Genomic DNA, 23,665 nt, shown 5'->3' with positions numbered 1-23,665 from the left:
TTTCTGGATTGTGATTTCTAGCGTCAAAATTATTCACCCGTGGCTTAAAAACAAACTGGAAGCTGCCAAAGCAGAATGGTGGTGATAATATACTTAAGAACACAAGGATTAGAGTTAAAAATAAACTGTTGGAACGATATTTTTGCAATTAAGACACGACTTCTCATAAATAACCCTATGTTTCAAAGCTTAATTTTCATTGACAAAGGATCCCAAATGTAAAGTTTCCTTTTTATAGGGATTTTACTCCAATTTACAAATCTTGGATCCAAATAATAAACCCAAAATTTCCATGTTTTTTGTAAAATGCATAAATTTCTGTTGATTGGACTGTCTATCAAATGTTTTTCAAATCAATATGAACGGTTGATTTATTTTTTAAATCTAATTTATTGGATCGTTAGCATTTGGTAGAAGAATTTAGTCACATTCATGTAAGCAAGGATTAAAGTTAAAAAAATGAATAAATCCAGAATACGATTCAGTGATAAATATGCACTTAAAGAAGAAATAGGACATGGAGCCTTCTCAATCGTAAAACGTTGCGTACATAAAGTTACAGGTTTTGAATTTGCTGCAAAAATAATCCGCACAGAAAATTTGTCTGCCAAAGATTCACAGAAACTCAAGAACGAAGATATGTAGGAAGTTACAACATCCTAATATAGTTAGATTGCACGACATTATCCAAGACGAAAGATTCTTTATCTTGTATTCGATTTGGTCACAGGAGGAGAATTGTTGGAGGATATCGTAGAACGTAAGCATTACAGTGAAGTGGAGGCATCACATTGTATTCAACAGATTTTGAAGAGTGTACATTATTGTAATATCAATGGAGTAATACATAGGGATCTCAAACCCGACAATTTGCTGCTAGCAAGCAAAACACAGGGTGCCGCTATAAAATTGGCAGATTTTGGCCTCGCCATTGAAGTTGAAGATGAGAGACAAGCATGGTATGGTTTTGCTGGAACTCCAGAATATTTATCGCCAGAGATGTTGAAAGAAGAACCATACGGAAAAACAGTGGATATATGGGCATGTGGTGTCATATTGTATATTTTATTGGTCGGCTATCCTCCATTTTTGAATGAAAACCGACACAAGTTCAATGATCAGATTAAAACTGGCGTTTATAACTATCCATCACCGGAATGGGACACGATCACACCAGAGGCAAAGAATTTAATCGATAAAATGTTAAATGTTAATCCTACCAAGAGGATTACAGCTGAAAAAGCTCTCAAACACCCATGGATCTCCCAACGCGAGCGTATGGCTTAAGATCTTCACAGACAAACAACACTGGACAGACTAAAAGTTTTCAAACCAAAACAGAAACTCAAAGCCACAGTCCTTACAATGATGTTGGCAGCCGGTAATTTTGTGACTAAAGGAGGAAGTGGATCTCACGTCAAAGAATCGTCTGACAGCAACACCACACTAAATGACCATGACTCAACAGAAACAAAAGCCAAAGATGCTATCTCAAAGGATTCAGATAATTTACAGTCCGTTTACCCAGTAAAGAACCTGACATCTCAGTATTGTGCATCAGAAACAACTACAAAACAAGAGATTATACGAATCACGAGGCAGATAGTGAATGCTATCAGCTGTGGAGACTTTGAAAATTACATACAGTTGTGTGACCCTCACTGGACAGCTTTCGAACCAGAGGCACCTGGTAACTTGATCCAGAGAACAGAATCTCACAAGTTTTACTTTGACACTATATCACAGAAAAATTGCAAAGTGGGGAATAACCTCATCTCGAATCCACATGTCCATCTGCTTGGAGATGACGCCGCTTGCATAGCTTACGCTAGGCTGACTCAATATATTGACAAAAATGGTCAAGCTCACATTCAGCAGTCTGAAGAAACGAGGGTGTGGCAACGCAAGAATTCAAAATGGCAGCATGTTCATTTCCACCGTTCAAGCTGCCCGCCTCATGTATTGGGGTTTAAATAGATTATAATCCATTTCTTTGATTTATTTGAAGTTACTTCGTCACAGAAGAATATAAATTTGTCTCGTATCTTCTTTTTTTTCTTTTTTTTTGTATTCAAAAATAGAATATTTTTCAAAAATAGAATTCAAAACTAGAAAAATAGAATTTAAAAAAAAGAAATACAAATTCAAAAAGAATTTGTATGCAAAAATAGAATCGGACTGATTGCGCTGATTTTGAATTAAAATCAAGTAGTTGCAGGCATGCATCAAGCCAGGGCCAATCAAACAGTTCTTGGTAACGAACGTAACGGCGACCTGGGTAAGGAGCGACCTGGCTCAGTCTTACCCATCAAAAGTTACGCAAAAATGAGCCTTATTTTCGAAAAAAGGGGGGAAAAACCCTTATGAGTCATATAACCTTAAATCTCACCATCAGATTCAGCGTATCAAAGAACCCTACTGTAGAGGTTTCAAGATCCTATCTGCAAAAATATGGAATTTTGAATTTTTTGCCAGAAGAAAGATCACGGATGCGTGTTTATTTGTTTTTTTTTCCCAGGGGTGATCGCATCGACCCAGTAGCCCTAGAATACCGCAATAGGGCTCTTTCAAACGGGGATTAAAAGTTCTAGTACCCTTATTAAGTGACCATGAAAATGGAGGGCAACTAGGCCCCCTCCCAAGCTCATTTTTTCCCAAAGTCCCCCGAACAAAATTTTGAGATAGTCATTTTGTTCAGCATGGTTGAAAAATATAATAACTATGTCTTTGAGGATTACATAATCCCCCACAGTCCCCGGGGGAAGGGCTGCAAGTTATGGACTTTGCCCAATGTTTACATATAGCATTAGTTATTGGGAAGTATACAGACATTTTCAGTTTTTTTCTAGTAGTAGGGGGGAGGGGGTAAAGTGGGAGGATCTTTTCTTGGAGAAGTTTTCATGGAGGAAGGGACATTGGTATGAAGGGAGCGTTGGATTCCCATTTAATTATTAAAATAAATTATTTTTTATTTGCAGCATTATTTAAAAAACGATCAGAAATTAAATAAAACAAAACAATTTTCAACTGAAAAACTTTTCAACTGAAAGCTTTTCCACATCAAAACTTAAAACGAACAGAAAATAGTACGTATATGATTGGGTTCGCCCCCTAGTCAATGCCTCGCTCTTTACGCTAAAGTTTTTTTTTTAGTACTTTAATAAGATCTATCTATTCTAATTAACGGCCTTTGTCGTTAAGGGGTCATTCTTAAAGAATTGAAAAAAAAATCGAACTTTAGCGTAAAGAGCGAGGTATTGACAAGTTGGGCAAACCTCCCTAATAAGTAGTATGTTACCTTATACTTCTAATACTTTATGTTCCATCCTGTTTTATTTGCGGCCTTTATGTTCCTTCCGGTTTTTCTGGTAGTCCTATTCTACAGGTCATTACACCTTTGCCAAGAGGAACGAGTATAACTCGATTGGTGATTAGGATTTGAATATAAGGAATTGGACCGCCATTTTTGATCTGGTTAAGTGGGTATAATCTGGTTTGGTTTGTTATTGCGAGAGGATTACTCAATTTACATCTTAGTGTTAACTGAGCAATGACTAAAGGAACATTTGAAGGTGGAGAAAAAAAAGGGGTAATTAGCGATTGGTGAATTTTAACAAGAAATGACTGAAAAGTGTTTTGGTTTGCACAGTGTTGTCAATTTTAAATAGTTTAGAAATAAAAAAAAATAACAAGAAATGGCTGAAAAGTGTTTTGAGGGAGTTGAGTTGCACGAGGGTTCAGTTACATGGGGGGTTCAGTTGTTAAACGTAAGAACGTAAGAACGTAACTTCAGTGAGAAAAAAAAGAACATTTCATTTTAGAACATTTCAACGAAAGAAATTCAAAATGAACTTTGAAAAATCAAGAAAATGTAACTGTGACAAGGTAAACCACAACCAAACACTACTGAAATATTCCAACTCTTGCATTTCAACAAAAGAAGTTCAAAATGAACTTTGAAAAATCAAGAAAATGTAACTGTGACACTGAAATATTCCAACTCTTGCATTTCAGCGAAAGAAATTCAAAATGAACTTTGAAAAATCAAGAAAATGTAAATTTTAAAATTTAAAACACATCAAAACACAAATGAAATATTACAACTCTTGCATTTCAACTAAAGAAATTAAAAATGAAATTTGAAAAATCAAGAAAATGTAACTGTGACAAGGTAAACCACAACCAAACACTACTGAAATATTCCAGCTCTTGCATTTCAGCGAAAGAAATTCAAAATGAACTTTGAAAAATCAAGAAAATGTAACTGTGACAAGGTAAACCACAACCAAACACTACTGAAATATTCCAACTCTTGCATTTCAACGAAAGAAATTCAAAATGAACTTTGAAAAATCAAGAAAATGTAACTGTGACAAGGTAAACCACAACCAAACACTACTGAAATATTCCAACTCTTGCATTTCAGCGAAAGAAATTCAAAATGAACTTTGAAAAATCAAGAAAATGTAACTGTGACAAGGTAAACCACAACCAAACACTACTGAAATATTCCAACTCTTGCATTTCAGCGAAACAAATTCAAAATGAACTTTGAAAAATCAAGAAAATGTAACTGTGACAAGGTAAACCACAACCAAACATTACTGAAATATTCCAACTCTTGCATTTCAACGAAAGAAATTCAAAATGAACTTTTAAAAATCAAGAAAATGTAACTTTGACAAGGTAAAACTGAGTCTCTCAATCCCCGTAAAGCTCTTTTAAAAGATACAAAAACTACTTATCTAACACAAAAATTTCATTTTTAATGACCACCAAGTAAAGAAAAACCACACGGAATCCGGCAACTGAGTCTCTCAATCCCCGTAAAGCTCTTTTAAAACTGTGACAAGCTAAACCACGACAAAGCACTACTCTCGTGGAATTCAATCCCCATTTAACTCAACCCCCCCGTGCAACTGAACCCCCTTGTAACTGAACCCCTGTATAACCGAAACCCCCGTGTAACTGTACTCCCTTTAACTGAACTCTCATGCAACTCAACCCTCCATGCAACCCATCTCCCTCAAAACACTTTTCAGTCATTTCTCGTTAAATTGACAATACGCTCCAAAACATCACTTGTGTAATATACAGTACATCTCTCAAACCCCTTAAAGCTCTTTTAAAAGATACAAAAACTACTGATTTAACACAAAAATTTCGTTTTTAATGATTATAAAGTAAAGAAAAATCACACGGAATTAGGCAACTGAGTCTCTCAAACCCATTAAAGCTCTTTTAAAAGATACAAAAAATTTCTTTTTTAATGACAATCAAGTAAAGAAAAATCACACGTAATTAGGCAACTGATTCTCTCAAACCCATTAAATCTCTTTTAAAAGATACAAAAACTACTTATTTTAACACAAAATACAAGCAAGCAAATAACATGGGAATTCCTATACACGCAAGCAAATAACTGAGTTATTTTTACGTCACAATATTTCAACTTAAAATCATTCTAATTATAGCATCCCATTCCTCATACTTTAATTACCTGTTACGCTTTCTTAACCATCGGAAGTTTAACCAACGTAAATTAAGTTATAGACAATACTGGTTTTTAGAAAAACTGGAATAAAGAAAAACCACACGGAATCCGGCAACTGAGTCTCTCAATCCCGATAAAGCTCTTTTAAAACTGTGACAAGCTAAACCACGACAAAGCACTACTCTCGTGGAACTCAATCCCCATTTAACTCAACCCCCCGTGCAACTGAACCCCCTTGTAACTGAACCCCTGTATAACCGAAACCCCCGTGTAACTGTACCCCCTTTAACTGAACTCTCAAGCAACTCAACCCTCCATGCAACCCATCTCCCTCAAAACACTTTTCAGTCATTTCTCATTAAATTGACAATACGCTCCAAAACATCCCTTGTGTAAAATACAATACATCTCTCAAACCCCTTAAAGATCTTTTAAAAGATACAAAAAATACTGATTTAACACAAAAATTTCGTTTTTAATTACCATCAAGTAAAGAAAAATCACACAGAATTAGGCAACTGAGTCTCTCAAACCCCCTAAAAGCTCTTTTAAAAGATACAAAAAAATTCTTTTTTAATGACAATCAATTAAAGAAAAATCACACGGAATTAGGCAACTGAGTCTCTCAAACCCCTTAAAGCTCTTTTAAAAGATATAAAAACTACTCATTTTAGCACAAAATACAAGCAAGAAAATAACATGGGAATTCCTATACACGCAAGCAAATAACTGAGTTATTTTTACGTCACAATTTTTCAACTTAAAATCATTCTAATTATAGCATCCCATTCCTCATACTTTAATTACCTGTTACACTTTCTTAACCATCGGAAGTTTAACCAACGTAAATTAAGTTATAGACAATACTGGTTTTTAGAAAAACTGGAATAAAGAAAAACCACACGGAATCCGGCAACTGAGTCTCTCAATCCCCGTAAAGCTCTTTTAAAACTGTAACAAGCTAAACCACGACAAAGCACTACTCTCGTGGAATTCAATCCCCATTTAACTCAACCCCAGTGCAACTGACCCCCCGGGTAACTGAACTCCTGTATAACCGAAACCCCCGGGTACCTGTACTCCCTGTCACTGAACTCTCATGCAACTCAATCCTCCATGCAACCCATCCCCCTCAAAACACTTTTCGGTCATTTCTCGTTAAATTGACAATACGCTCCAAAACATCACTTGTGTATTATACAGTACATCTCTCAAACCCCTTAAAGCTCTTTTAAAAGATACAAAAACTACTGATTTAACACAAAAATTTCGTTTTTAATGAACATCAACTAAAGAAAAATCACACGGAATTAGGCAACTGAGTCTCTCAAACCCCTTAAAGCTCTTTTAAAAGATACAAAAACTACTTATTTTAACACAAAATACAAGCAAGCAAATAACATGGGAATTCCTATACACGCAAGCAAATAACTGAGTTATTTTTACGTTCTCACTGAAGAACGTAAGTTACGTAGGTTGATCTAGGTTCACTTAGAGTGACGCGCCACTCTAAGTGAACCTAGATCAACCTAACTTTTTGGACATCTCTCTCACTATGACTCTGTTTGTGTGTCGTGTCTGTGCTTGTCTCGTGTCTATGTGCGTGTCATCTCTGTGGGTCTGGTGTCTAAAAAAACCAGTCTGGTTAAAAGTGGGGAGTTTTCGTACTGCTCACTTTTTGCCATATATAGGAACCAGTGGGGAATCACCGCTCGTTTGGAAAGGTGCTAAGTACAGGCATGCAAATAGCATGTAGTTTAAAAACGTGTTTAATCACGTTTCTTGAATGATTCAAAATGAACTTTGAAAAATCAAGAAAATGTAACTGTGACAAGGTAAACCACAAGCAAACACTACTGAAATATTCCAACTCTTGCATTTCAACGACAGAAATTCAAAATGAACTTTGAAAAATCAATAAAATGTAACTGTGACAAGGTGAACCACAACCAAACACTACTGAAATATTCCAACTCTTGCATTTCAACGAAAGAAATTCAAAATAAACTTTGAAAAATCAAGAAAATGTAACTGTGACAAGGTGAACCACAACCAAACACTACTGAAATATTCCAACTCTTGCATTTCAACGAAAGAAATTCAAATCAACTTGGAAAAATCAAGAAAATGTAACTGTGACAAGGTAAATCACAACCAAACACTACTGAAATATTCCAACTCTTGCATTTAAACGAAAGAAATTAAAAATTAACTAATAAAAATATATAATTTTTAACATTGAATCTTTAATACACATAACCAATATAATTAACTATTACATATATTGTATTTAATGTAAATATATTAAAAATTTACTTTTATAAATTAAGAAAATGTAACTGTGACAATGTAAAACAAAAACAAAAAATACTGATATATTCAAACTCGGTCATGACATTGAAAGAAAGTCAAAAAGAAGTATGAATACTCAAGAAAAGTTAAATGTGTCAGGGTACACTACAAGCAAACACTACTGAAATATTCCAACTCTTGCATTTCAGCGAAATAAATTCAAAATGAACATTGAAAAATCAACAAAAAGGAACTGTGACCACGGCAAACACAACCAAAAACAAAAGACATATTAAAAAAATTGCATTTCAATGAAAGAAATTCAAAATGAACTTTTAAAAATAAATAAATTGTAAGTTTGAAAATTAAAACCACAACAAAAAAATAATTCATGATAAAATAAACTGAAATACATTGAAATAAACAATAAATTACCAATTATAAATCAATAGAATGTAAATGAGACATTTTAAACCTCAACAAAACGCTACTGAACTATTCCAACTCTTGCATTTCAACGAAAGAAATTCAAAATGAACTTTGAAAAATCAAGAAAATGTAACTGTGACAAGATAAACCATAACCAAACACTACTGAAATATTCCAACTCTTGCATTTCAACGAAAGAAATTCAAAATGAACTTTGAAAAATCAAGAAAATGTAACTGTGACAAGGTAAACCACAACCAAACACTACTGAAATATTCCAACTCTTTCATTTCAACAAAAGAAATTCAAAATGAACTTTTAAAAATCAAGAAAATGTAACTGTAACACTGAAATATTCCAACTCTTGCATTTCAGCTAAAGAAATTCAAAATGAACTTTGAAAAATCAAGAATATGTAACTGTGACAAGGTAAACCACAACCAAACACTACTGAAATATTCCAACTCTTGCATTTCAACAATAGTAGTTCAAAATGAACTTTGAAAAATCAAGAAAATGTAACTGTGACAAGGTAAACCACAACCAAACACTACTGAAATATTCCATCGCTTGCATTTCAGCGAAAGAAATTCAAAAATAAAATTGAAAAATAAAGAAAATGTAACTGTTACAAGGTAAAACACAACCAAACACTACTGAAATATTCCAACTCTTTCATTTCACCGATATAAATTCAAAATGAACATAGAAAAATCCAGAAAATGGACCTGTGACAATGTAAACCACAACCCAACACTACTGAAATATTCCAACTCTTGCATTTCAGCGAAAGAAATTCAAAATGAACTTTGAAAAATCAAGAAAATGTAACTGTGACAAGGTAAACCACAACCAAAAACTACTGAAATATTCCAACTCTTGCATTTCAACGAAAGAAATTCAAAATGAACTTTGAAATATCAAGAAAATGTAACTGTGACAAGGTAAACCACAACCAAACACTACTGAAATATTCCAACATTTGCATTTCACCGAATGAAATTCAAAATGAACTTTGAAAAATCAAGAACATGTAACTTTGACAAGGTAAACCACAACCAAACACTACTGAAATATTCCAACTCTTGGATTTCAACGAAAGAAATTCAAAATGAACTTTGAAAAATCAAGAAAATGTAACTTTTACAAGGTAAAACTGAGTCTCTTAATCCCCGTAAAGCTCTTTTAAAAGATACAAAAACTAATTATTTAACACAAAAATTTCATTTTTAATGACCACCAAGTGAAGAAAAACCACACGGAATCCGGCAACTGAGTCTCTCAATCCCCGTAAAGCTCTTTTAAAACTGTGACAAGCTAAACCACGACAAAGCACTACTCTCGTGGAACTCAATCCCCATTTAACTCAATCCCCGTGCAACTGAACCCCCTTGTAACTGAACCCCTGTATAACCGAAACCCCCGTGTAACTGTACCCCCGTTAACTGAACTCTCATGCAACTCAACCCTCCATGCAACCCATCTCCCTCAAAACACTTTTCAGTCATTTCTCGTTAAATTGACAATACGCTCCAAAACATCACTTGTGAATTATACAGTACATCTCTCAAACCCCTTAAAGCTCTTTTAAAAGATACAAAAACTACTGATTTAACACAAAAATTTCGTTTTTAATGACTATCGAGTAAAGAAAAATAACACGGAATTAGGCAACTGAGTCTCTCAAACCCCCTTAAAGCTCTTTTAAAAGATACAAAAAATTTCGTTTTTAATGACCATCAAGTAAAGAAAAATCACACGGAATTAGGCAACTGAGTCTCTCAAACCCCTTAAAGCTCTTTTAAAAGATACAAAAACTACTTATTTTAACACAAAATACAAGCAAGCAAATAACATGGGAATTCCTATACACGCAAGCAAATAACTGAGTCATTTTTACGTCACAATTTTTCAACTTAAAATCATTCTAATTATAGCATCCCATTCCTCATACTTTAATTACCTGTTACACTTTCTTAACCATCGGAAGTTTAACCAACGTAAATTAAGTTATAGACAATACTGGTTTTTAGAAAAACTGGAATAAAGAAAAACCACACGGAATCCGGCAACTGAGTCTCTCAATCCCCGTAAAGTTCTTTTAAAACTGTGACAAGCTAAACCACGACAAAGCACTACTCTCGTGGAACTCAATCCCCATTTAACTCAACCTCCGTGCAACTGAACCCCCTTGTAACTGAACCCTTGTATAACCGAAACCCCCGTGTAACTGTACCCCCTTTAACTGAACTCTCATGCAACTCAACCCTCCATGCAACCCATCTCCCTCAAAACACTTTTCAGTCATTTCTCGTTATATTGACAATACGCTCCAAAACATCACTTGTGTATTATACAGTACATCTCTCAAACCCCTTAAAGCTCTTTTAAAATATACAAAAACTACTTATTTAACACAAAAATTTCGTTTTTAATGACCATCAAGTAAAGAAAAATCACACGGAATTAGGCAAATGAGTCTCTCAAACACCTTAAATCTCTTTTAAAAGATACAAAAAATTTCGTTTTTAATGACCATCAAGTAAAGAAAAATCACACGGAATTAGGCAACTGAGTCTCTCAAACCCCTTAAAGCTCTTTTAAAAGATACAAAAACTACTTATTTTAACACAAAATACAAGCAAGCAAATAACATGGGAATTCCTATACACGCAAGCAAATAACTGAGTTATTTTTACGTCACAATTTTTCAACTTAAAATCATTCTAATTATAACATCCCATTCCTCATACTTTAATTACCTATTACGCTTTCTTAACCATCGGAAGTTTAACCAACGTAAATTAAGTTATAGACAATACTGGTTTTTAGAAAAACTGGAATAAAGAAAAACCACACGGAATCCGGCAACTGAGTCTCTCAATCCCCGTAAAGCTCTTTTAAAACTGTGACAAGCTAAACCCCGACAAAGCACTACTCTCGTGGAATTCAATCCCCATTTAACTCAACCCCCGTGCAGCTGAACCCCCTTGTAACTGAACCCCTGTATAGCCGAAACCCCCGTGTAACTGTACTCCCTTTAACTGAACTCTCATGCAACTCAATCCTCCATGCAACCCATCCCCCTCAAAACACTTTTTGGTCATTTCTCGTTAAATTGACAATACGCTCCAAAACATCACTTGTGTATTATACAGTACATCTCTCAAACCCCTTAAAGCTCTTTTAAAAGATACAAAAACTACTGATTTAACACAAAAATTTAGTTTTTAATGACCATCAAGTAAAGAGAAATCACACGGAATTAGGCAACTGAGTCTCTCAAACCCCTTAAAGCTCTTTTAAAAGATACAAAAACTACTTATTTTAACACAAAATACAAGCAAGCAAATAACATGGGAATTCCTATACACGCAAGCAAATAACTGAGTTATTTTTACGTCACAATTTTTTCAACTTAAAATCATTCTAATTATAGCATCCCATTCCTCATACTTTAATTACCTGTTACGCTTTCTTAACCATCGGAAGTTTAACCAACATAAATTAATTTATAGACAATACTGGTTTTTAGAAAAACTGGAATAAAGAAAAACCACATGGAATCCGGCAACTGAGTCTCTCAATCCCCGTAAAGCTCTTTTAAAACTGTGACAAGCTAAACCACGACAAAGCACTACTCTCGTGGAACTCAATCCCCATTTAACTCAACCCCCGTGCCACTGAACCCCCCATGTAACTGAACCCCTGTATAACCGAAACCCTGTACAACTGAACCTCCGTGCTCCTCGACCCCCTTTAACTAATCCCCGTGTAACTGAATCCGTATGTAACTGAACCCTCGTGCAACTCAACTCCCTCAAAACACTTTTCAGCCATTTCTTGTTAATTTTTTTTATTTCTAAACTATTTAAAATTGACAACACTGTGCAAACCAAAACACTTTTCGGTCATTTCTTTTTAAAATTATCCAATGCTAATTACTCCTTTTTTTCTCCACCTTCAAATGTTCCTTTAGTCATTGCTCAGTTAACACTAAGATGTAAATTGAGTAATCCTCTCGCAATAACATACCAAACCAGATTATACCCACTTAACCAGATCAAAAATGGCGGTCCAATTCCTTTTATTCAAATCCTAATCACCAATCAAGTTATACTCGTTCCTCTTGGCAAAGGTGTAATGACCTGTAAAATAGGACTACCAGAAAAACCAGAAGGAACATAAAGGCCGCAAATAAAACAGGATGGAACATAAAGTATTAGAAGTATAAGGTAACATACTACTCTAATATACATAATAAAATATACGATATAGAAGTTTTTTACTAAGTTAATTGGTAAGTTAAGTATATTTAATAGTAATAAAACTGTTCGTAAGTAAAATTAAACAACTTTCGAGAAAGCCATTTAGCCAAAAAAAAGTAAAATTAATATGCAAATTTCGTTTTAATTATTCAAGTATGGTGAGCCAATATCAAAATCTGCATTAATTTGAAAACGTTCAGAAATTAAATCAAAAGATCTTCTTATCTATGGTAAGCAGGTTTATTTTGATACACCCTTCTGTTAAAATTTTTGTTTATATAAGTTCTTAAAGACGCAATCTTGCCTCTGCAGCAGCAACAGCTACCTTGTTTGTTTTCTGAACAAATGGGTAAATTTGACGTAAAATATGGAAATGAAGTTCAAAAATTGTGAGGGGTTTTTGCACTGCTTTGGAAAACATAAAGATTTAACAAAGAAAAAAAAGAACAGAAAATATTCCCTATGAGCAATTGATGGAATTTTAGTGTCTAACTTTAATTTGTATGAAGATATTTTTTGCAAATCTAGACAAACTCAGGAAAGGGCTATGTACATTTTTAAGCGATGGTTGCATTAGATCCGAAATATTATAGTGACACTGTAAAAATGATAGACAGATGTAAAATAGAATTTGGATCTCTTTTCGAGAACTATCAAGCGAAAATGGTTACTGAAGCGCCTTGGAGTCTTCTCTGTTCTCTGATTTTTCTGGATTTTTTGTTGATCATTGGTAACGTGTGGTTTAAAGCGTTGTCGTGTTTCCTGCTGGCAGTATACTATGGATTCCTGTTCATGAAAATGCGAAAGCATAGCGCCATCTCTGGGAAGACTGGTATAGTACTTGTACTTAAAGGAATATTTTCTGAGGATAAGAACTATGAGTTTGCATTGGCAGAGATACGTGAACTTGGGCCGTATTTTCTACATTTTCTTGTGTGGAGCGTTATATTAATTAGCGGCAATTGGTGGGAAATACTTGTTGCACTTGTATGCATAAGTTCTCTGTATTTCGAAATATTTTATCCATTTTTAGGCGCTAATGCGAAGAAATAGTAACAAATATTTCCAACATCACCTTAGCCCGTCCAAAAAAAGATGTAGTTTTCCTGTAAAGTTCAACTCGATACCCAACACAAAACAGGGTATATCTGCCAAATAAAGTATTGAAATTGTCAGATGCCTGCCTTTCTGAAAAAAACGCACTCTCATATGAGGATTCAAAAACCAACTGACTAATTTTATCCTCGCTAACCAGGGAAACTGTTCTGCTACCATCTCTACAGCATCACGAGCATGGGTGCTGCGGGGGGGGGGGGGGTATGGCCTCCCCCCCTGAACATTGGAAACTTTAAAATAAGTATGAGGAAACCAAAGGAAAGAGAGCAGAATATGGACAAACTGTGAAAAACATATGACAAATAAAAATAATTTGTCTTTGCCCATGGTTTGCTGCCTATCTATAGGTTATACGCTTAATATGATTTCTAATTTGTGATTGAATTGGCCCCTTTCCAGTTTTCCACAAATATTTTCCTAGTTTATCTGGTTCGAATAATCAATCAATTTCTTCATAGTAAAGAATAGGAAGTAAACATCGGCCCTTGTCAATAACGAATGCATAAAAGTCATAATATTGACATCATTAAACAAAAGAATCAGCTTTTTATGGTGATTCAAAATAGAGTTTGAAGTTAAGCATCCCAAGTTACTAGTATATTAGAAAGTTGGCGTTATATAGACATAAAATTAAAAAAACAAGTTTTTTAAACTGAAAGTAAGGAGCGACATTAAAACTTAAAACGAACAGAAATTATTCCGTATATGAAAGGGGCTGTCCCCTCCTCAACGCCTTGCTCTTTACACTAAAGTTTGACTCTGTCTCACAACTTTATTTTTTAAAACAATAAAAAACTTTAGCGTAAAGAGCGAGGCATTGAAGAGGGGACAGCCCCTTTCATATACGGAATAATTTCTGTTCGTTTTAAGTTTTAATGTCGCTCCTTACTTTCAGTTTAAAAAACTTGTTTTTTTATTTAATTTCTGATCGTAAACAAAATTTACATAAAAATTTTACTTTTCTTTTGCTAAATGGCTGTCTCTAAATTTGGTTCTGACGTAATTTACAAATTAACTTACGTAACGAACTTCTATATTCGTATATTTTTCTTCTGGCAAAAAATACAAAGTTGCAGATATTTGCCGATTTTAACTTGAAACCTGTGTAATAGGGTTTTCTGATACGCTGAATCTGACGGTTTGATTTTCATTAAAATTCTTTCACTTGTAGGGGATGTTTCCCCCTCTTTAAAAAATCAGGTAAATTTTCTCAGGCTCGTAGCCTTTGATGAGTAATACTAAAACTTACTAAAATTTATATATTTAGAATCAGCATTATAAGCCCATTCTTTTGATATTTTTATTGTCATCAAAATTCCGTTTTTTAAAGTTTTGATTACTATTGAGCCGTATCGCTTGTTTTTTTTTTTAAGTATATGTTATTACGTATATGAGGGGGTTGTGCCCGTCGTCAATACCACGCTCTTTACGTTAAAATTTAAAAAAAATTTTAATTCAAAAACACCTCAATCACAAAGGCCTTTTAATTAGAATATATAGCTCTTTTTAAAGCACTAAAAAAAACTGTAGCGTAAAGAGCGAGGTATTGACTTGGGGGAGAACCCCCTCATATACGTAATAATTTCTGATCGTTTTAAGTTCTAATGTTGCTTCTTACTTTCAGTTGAAAAAACTGTTGTTTTTTTTTTCAATTTCTGATCGTTTTTTAAATAATGCTTGGAAATGCAACGCCCCCTTCATAGAAATATCCCTTACCCCAAAAAACATCCTTCACGTAAAGATTCTCCCGGGTAACCCCCTCCTCAAGCCCCCCCCCCCCCACCAGAAAAAAATCCTTCCTGAAAATGTCTGTATGCTTCCCAATAACCAATACAATGTGTATGCAATGGGCAAAGTTCATAACTTGCAGCCCTTCCCCTGGGAACTATGGGGGATTACGTCATCCTAAAAGACATAGTTATCATATTTTCGACCATGCTGAACAAAATGGCTATCTCAAAATTTTGATCGGGTGACTTTGGGAAAAAAATGAGCGTGGGAGGGGGCCTAGTTGCCCTCCAATTTTTTGGTTACTTAAAAGGGCACTATAACTTTTAGTTTTCGTTCCAATGAGCCCTCTCGCGATATTCTAGGATCACTGGGTCGATACGATCATCCCTGGGGAAAAAAATAAATAAACACGCATCCGTGATCTTTCTTCTGGCAAAAAAATGGAAAATTCCACATTTTTGTAGATAGGAGCTAGAAATCTCTACAGTAGGGTTCTCTGATACGCTGAATATGATGGTGTGATTTGCATTATGGTTCTATAATTTTTAGGGGGTCTTTCCCCCTTTTTTCGAAAATCAGCCAAATTTTCCCAGGCAAGTAACTTTTGATGGGTAAGATTAAATTTGATGAAACTTATATATTTGATATGAGAATTAAAATCTGATTCTTTTGATGTATCTATTGGTATCAAAACCCCGTTTTTTAGAGTTTCGGTTACCATTGAGCCGGGTCGCTCCTTACTTACAGTTCGTTACAACGAACTGTTTGAAAGACGTAAGACATCCCAAAAAGGGGGGTGACCGCATTAAAAATACGCAGTCAAAATTTAGCACGTCTGAGTACCCACAAGCCGATATCTGCAGTCACTATAATAAGAAATGTTTAATTTTGTATTTTCCCACGGAATGGATGCTGTTTTTTTTTTTTTTTATAAAAAAATTACCAGGAGTGATTTTATTGATATAGTTGTTCAATTTGGCAAAGCTTAAACTTTTGTATTTATGAAAAGCTGTCAAGTATACTTTGATCATACATTATACTTTGATCGTGCATTTTGAAACCGTAAGCATTTCTTGAATTTTAGAAGACAGAAAGCCAAACTAATAATAATAATTTATTTGCACCCTCTATATAGGGCTAACTTAGACTTTTGGGGCTAAGCGGGAAATTTAATAATGTGGTGTTAAAGGGTGATCTAGGATTGTTTTCATTGAGGGTAAAAAGATTGGTTAGAATGATAGGATACTGGGAAAAGGTGATTGGTTTACAGAATAATAGGTTAGTAAATGCAGCTTATCTGGAGGTGTTGCAGGATAGAAGGAAAAGTTCATGGGCTTCCCAGGTAAAATCAATCTTAAATAGTTGTGGGTTATCAGGTGTTTGGAATGAAGGGAAGGGGAGAGGGCTGGAAGTAGGAAATGTAGCAAAACCAGTAAAGGGAGTGCTTGAAGATCAGGAGATTCAGAAATGGCAGTGTGAAGTCGCAGCCTCGGTGTCCCTCGGCATTTATCGGCAATGGAAGGAGGTCTGGGGATATGATAATTATTTTAAAGCGGGTTTAAATAGTGAAGAAATTAAGTGGTCTATATCAGGGATGGGTAATTCTCTAGCACTTGGAGAAAGGAGGAAATGTTTAGGGAGGGTAAGGGTAAAGGAGGGTCCTTACACATGCCCTATGTGCGGAGAAAATGGGGAGGATCTGCTTCACTTCATGGCCCTTTGTCCCGAATTACAGGATATAAGGAAAGATTTATTTTTTGTTAATGTGGGGACAAGTGAGTGGTTGGTTTCAGTAATGGGATCAAAAAATTATGGGACAATAAGAATGATAGAAAAGTATATAAAATTGGGTATGTCACATAGAGATAGATTTTTGTAAAATGGGTGGGGTGAGTGTGGAAAGTATTGGTGTATGTGTGTATGTTGTTTTCTTGTTTGTTATTTTTGTAGTCAGGCCCTTGATAGATGTAACATACATCTATCTATTTATGTTAGTTTAATGGTATCGTGTGCTTTATTATGTTTTTGTAATGTTTTGTAATTTTGCGTTGTTACTGTTATGTAGGCTATCATACTTTGCTATGAGTGTTATAATCATGTTATTATTTTGTGTGATTTTCCTTTTTTTGCCATGGCCCAAAGTGGCTTTTATTGCAATAAATATCTATCTATCTATCTATCTATATCGGTTTCTGGTACTCAAAATTAAATTCAAAATATCAACATTACTCATCAACCTTCAACACTTACAACTTTTATCAATAACGCCCAACACTAAAGATTGTTATTTGATTTTCTTAATCTTAGTTTCAATAACAAAACATTTAGAAGAAGTTTTGCTCTTGATAATTACAGAGTCTCAAGAGGCGCTAAATGTATCGGTGTTTGAAAATGTCAATATTGTTCAATAATGTCCGTCCAATCCTTCGGCATTGCTCAATAACACCGAATTCTAGGAGTTCCTATTTTATTTTCCATAGGCAGGCTATTGTTTTGCGGATTTTTTTTTGTAATTAGTTAACTTTTCATTTTTTATACTTTTACTTTTCCTGAAATACTTTTTTAATTATCTTTCAAAAAATGTTCATCTGTACGCTTTGTTACAAATCACAAATCCGACAGGGGTTATTAAAATATTGACCGTTTTCCTTAGTTTCAATATCAAACTATTTTGAAAATGCTTTTTCAGCTGTAATCCTCTTGGTAGGATTAATATCTACCAATTATTGCTTTCAATAATTACATAGTCTCAAGGCACTAATTGTATTGGTTTTTGATAACTACTACTACTGCTACTACTACTACTAACAGCTCACCGCAGCACCAAGCCACCTGAGTCCAACACAGCTGCGCATGCTCCTCCTTCATCCCAATAAGTTCAAAGCCTCCCTCTTTACACCCTTCCAAAAAGTTTCCATTTCCTTTAGATCTTTCTTTATGACATCCTCCCACGCCAGACGAGGGCGACCTGCTTTCCGTTTAGCCCTAAACGGTTGGCTAAAATGTACAATCTGTTCTGCTTCATCCGCAGAACGTGCCCTAGCCATCTCGACCTTTCTTCATTATAGCCCTAGAAAGCGGGATTGAACCACATTTTTGTAGAGCTTAATCTTTGAAATACGGTCAGTCAGCCAGGTACCCAGAACAATCCGTAGGCAATTTCTCTGGAAAACATCAAGCAAATCTCCATCCGCTTTTCGGAGCGTCCATATATCAAAGCCATATTTGACCACTGTGATCACTTTAGCTTCTAATATTCTAATCTTAGTTTGCAGTCTTATCTTCCTATTTTTTTAAACTTTTTTAACTGTGAAAAACACCCTGAGCCTTCAATATTTTACTTTTAGCATCTTCACTGCTCCCACCATCTTTACTAATAATACTATTATTAAGGTATGTGAAGCTGCCCTCCTGATCAATCTTTTCGTTACCCAACATCACCTTTTCATCTTCACTTATTCCTAGCCTTAGTGACTTAGTCTTATTAACATCAATTTCCATCCTATTCTAGCACCCTGAACTCCAAAAACCTAAAAGTTCGTTCATTTTGCTCACACTTTCATCTAGGGTGCTTAAATCATCAACGTAATCTAAGTCTAGGAGAGTTTTTCCTCCCCATTTGATTCCGTGGTCTCCCATTGCCTTCCCTGTGCTCCTTAAAACAAAGTCCATCAAAATAATCCATATAAAGGGGGATAGAACACAACCATGCTGAACTCCTGATTTAATACAAAACCAGCTGCTAACCACATATCCTACCTTAACCGCAGCAGTATTATTCTTGTCCATGGCACTACTAACCTTAATGCATTTGCCTCGTATACCATGCAAAGATAAAACCTTTGTTAAAGCTCTTCTATCAACAAGAATCGAACGCTTGCTCATAATCTATAATACTGAAGACCAAAGGTGTTTAACAATTCAGGTACTTCTCAGTTATTATCCTAAGAGTGAAAATTTGGTCGAAACATCCTCTACCTTTTCTAGAAACTGCACTGTTCTTCTCTTAAAACTTTGCCTAGAGTATCTTCGAACCAAATTCGAAAATATCAATATTTTTCAATAATGTCCGTCCAATCCTTCGGCATTGTTAAATAAAACCGAATTTTAGGAGTTCCTATTTTATCTTTCATAAGTAAGCTATTGTTTTGTGGATTTTCTGTAATTAATTTACTTTTTCATGTTTACGCACTTCTACTTTTCCTGATATACTTTTTCAATTATCTTTCAAAAAATGTTCGTCTATATGCTTTGTTACATATCAGAAATCAAACAGGAGTCATTGAAATATTGATCGTTTTTCATAGTTTCAATAACAGACCTATTTAGAAAGTACTTTGCTTTTAATAATTGCATAGTCTCAAGGCGTTAAATGTATCGGTGTTTGATACTCGTTTTCTACAACTCGTACCTAGTTTTCTACATACTAGGGTATGTAGAAGTGATGTTATTGATGTTGCAAGTAAAGATCACCATCTACTAGTTTCTAGGGTTAATTCAAAGCTGAAATTTCGGAAGGCTAACTACGTCCCGAAAAGCTATGACGTTTTAGAATCCAGGATGAAAATTTGAGAGGAACTTTCCAGGAACAGTTTAACACTAAACTGGAAATTTTTAAATCATGGTTGCTGCGGTAGCGGCAACCTAGTAAAGAGCGAACTACAACCCATAGTAACCAATAGTTAAAAAGCGCACTTTGAAAAAAAACTGCCTAGTGAAAAAAATGACATCTGACCCTGATTCAGGAATGGTAACTTTTATTTCGGTTCGTCTTAAAAGTAAAAGTTTATTGCGAAAAGAAATTTATGGTGATTTCGAAAAAAAGTCTGATACCCCTCGAAATGACGTCATATCAAAATTTAAAGTGTACCATTGCAATCAGCATGGTCGAAAACCTTGTTCAGGGAAATTACAGTCCCCCTCCTTGAACAACAAGGAAAATTACTTTTTTGCATTGGTAACACTGATCTGTCCCCTTTTTTCTTTTTTTCAGCCGGCCTACTGAGTTACTTGAACATCATAGAGAGATGCTTAATGGCTTATTCAAAAGCTATTTCTTATATATGCGGGCTTTTTATTAATTCCGCCATCTGCAAGTGCCTTATGGCATTAAAATGGACTTTTACGACTTTTTGTGCCGTTTCTCAAGGTGTGGCGCTAGCAGGCTACCAAAATATCGTAGACAGATTTTTTTATAGCTCATATAAAACATATTACTCATATCTACGTTCTTCCTATAAATTCCACCATCTGCAAGTTCCAAATGGCACTGAAAACGGCACTTTTGTTTCTCAAATGGAAAAGCTGCGGCTATTGGGCTAGAAGAACTTTTAAGAGTTATGTTTAATGGCTCGTTTGAAAGCTATTGCTCATATCTACGTGATTTTTATTAATTCTACCCTTCGTAAGTGCGATACAGCACTGAAAACAACACTTTTGGTGCCACTTCCTAAGTGGAAAGGCTCTGAAGCACAAAACAAGTACTGTTGTAATAGTTATGTTCTAAAACCCTTAATTGAAGGTTTTACAAGAATCCCTACCGTGCTCTCCCCCTCCCACTCCACTTAGTAAGTTTAAAAACTAGTCTACTCACCCGTAAGCTCCAGCAACCGTATCCGGCCACGACACCATAGTAGATGCTTGCTTAATGGCTCAAATAAAAGCTATTGCTTGTATTTACTGGGTTTTTACAAATTCTACCCTCTATTAGATTTCACAGATGTCAATGTTAGCTAGTTTCTTGGGACAATTTGCAATGAACTCTTTGGCATGGTTGAAGCATTAGTTGCAACCAAGTAAAGAGCGAACCACAGCCTATAGTAACTAAAAGTTAAAAAACGTTAAAACGGTCCATTTTTCCAGGCCTAGAACATCATGGAGAGGTGCTTAAGAGCTCATTCAAAATTTGTTTCTCATTTGCACGTGGTTTATATAAATTCTACCATCTGAAAGTGCCATATAGCACGAAAAAGGCACTTTTTATGCCATTTCTCATGGGGTGGGGCTAGAAGGCTACCAGAACATCGTAGATAGATTTTTGATAGCTCATATAAAAAAAATGTTGCTCACATCTACGTTCTTACTATAAATTCCACCATCTGCAAGATTCAAATGGCATCAAAAGCGGCACTTTTGGTGCCATGACTCAAGTGGAAAAGCTGGGGCTACTGGGCTACCAAAACTTTTTAAAGTCATGTTTAATAGCTCATTCCAAAAACTTTTACTCACATCTACGTGCTTTTTATCAATTCTACCATCCGTGAGATATAGCACTGGATACAACATTTTTGGTGCCACTTCTTAAGTTGAAAATCTTGGAAGCATAAAACAGTATCATTGTAATAACTATGGTCCAAAACCCTTAACTGGAAGTTTGAAAGAACACCTCCGGCATGTTCCTCCTCCAGGCCCCTTAATAATCTACGCAAATAAAGTCCTACAAACACCAATATATTAAATTAGATTATTAGAGGCGTGGTTCTGTTAGTACAGCGCTGAACATCAAATTAGAATATCATGCGTTCAATTCCTGCTTGGCTTTTTTTTCAATCATTGTTTTTCCCTTCTTATGATTAATTAAAAAGACTTTTTCCACAAAATAAGTTTTTCAAAGAAAAGTAAATAACTCCATTAAACCAAAATTGAGCAAACATAAAATCAAATAATCTACCAAACGTGAAACTACCACAAATCAGCATCTATAAATAAATGAAATCCAAAACGAACAGAAATTACAATAAATGACCGCATCAAACTCGAAACGAGAAGAAATTAACATGAGTAGGGCTCAAAACCCCTATGCCTTCCCAAAGCCAGAACATAATTTGCACTTTACTTTAAAAAATATAAATGTTTTACTTTTATAACTTTAATAAATCAAATAATGCTAACATTTTGATTACTAAATATGAGCGTATGTTATTTATATTTGAGTTTTTATACTCAAATATGTTTTGAGTATAAAACTCAAAACAAACATAAATTAGCATGGGTAGGACTCAATACCCGAATGTCTTCCAATGGCCAGAACATAAGTCTCACTTTACTGGTTTTTTTTAATGTTTTCACTCTTTTAACTTTAATATATCAAATATTATTAGGGTTTTAAGGATTAAATGTAAGCATATTTATATTAATCTGACAATACAAATTCATTTGTATTTTTTTCAGTAAAGTGCAAATTTTGTTCTGGTTTTGGGAAGGCATAGGGGTTTTGAGCCCTACTCATGTTAATTTTTGCTGGTTTTGAGTTTGAATCGGTTATTTATTGTAATTTCTGTTCTTTTTGGGTTTCATTTATTTATCGATACTGATTTGTGGTAGTTCCACGCTTCTTCGACTATTTGATTTTATTTTTGCTCAATTTTCGTTTAATGAAGTTCTTCTCTTTTCTTTGAAAAACTTATATTTGGAAAAAGTTTGTTTTTTTAATTAGTTTCTGTTCGTTCTTTTCAGGGAAAAAGAAAAGAATACTTTGAATCTTTTCGTTTTTTTAAGACTTTATGTTTTGGCCTGCTATTTGTATGCTGGAGACAAATTTTCAGTTATTTTTAACAACATACACCGTTTTAAAAATCTGGACACAAACAGTAGTGTTTAATTTAGTTTCATACCTCCTCTAGTTGACCTGAAAAACATACTGGAAACCATTCGCAAACAAAAACTGTTTACTTTCTTTGATAGTTTGGATACACTTGCCCTATAGTTATTTGGTTAGATTTTAAGAGCAGAAGTAGTCCCGAAAGTTTGAACATAATACCCTCAGCCGTTTTTAAGATACTGCTGAGATACCTTATTGGTATTTAGTATTAACACAGTGCATTTTTATTTAATATTATGGCAAAATTTAGTTTTAAAAATATTGGGCAATTGGGTGGGTGGGCGTGGAAGGGGGATTAATTGCCCTCCAATCTCTTTTGACTATTAAAAAGGGCATTAGCCCTTTCTATTGTCAATCGAATGAGCCCTTTTCAAATTTTATACGACAACTCCTTCGATACGAAGTGCCCTGGTAAAAAAAAAAAAAAATAATAATACATTGTACCCACAACGCTCTTTACTATAAAAATCTGAAGCCTTCCAATCGCTTTCGACTATTAAAAAGGGCACTAGCCCTTTCTATTTCCAATCGAATGAGCCCCTTTGAAGTTTCTACGGCAGCGCTTTCAATAAAAACCGTATATGCCCCAAGGGCATAACTTCCAACCTTTCCCTGAGGGCTGGGAGGGGTGTCATCCTCGAAGACCTAATTTCCAGAACTTTACTTTGAAGAAAATTGCTATCTCAAAATTTTGATTGGATGTGTTTGGGGAAATTGTGGACGTGAGAGGGGGGT

The 23,665-nt window shown here is 34.8% G+C and overlaps 1 pseudogene; it reads left to right on the top strand.

Moving 5' to 3' along the window:
- Positions 1-459: 459 nt before the first annotated feature.
- LOC148951771 (calcium/calmodulin-dependent protein kinase type II alpha chain pseudogene) lies at positions 460-1,977 on the top strand (annotated as a pseudogene).
- Positions 1,978-23,665: the final 21,688 nt, after the last annotated feature.

The sequence above is a fragment of the Artemia sp. Qi Xiang Cuo genome, chromosome 5, assembly GCF_049724085.1.
Source record: "Artemia sp. Qi Xiang Cuo chromosome 5, ASM4972408v1, whole genome shotgun sequence".
NCBI lineage: Eukaryota > Metazoa > Arthropoda > Branchiopoda > Anostraca > Artemiidae > Artemia > Artemia sp. Qi Xiang Cuo.
This window is presented reverse-complemented; position numbering and strand designations above follow the sequence as displayed.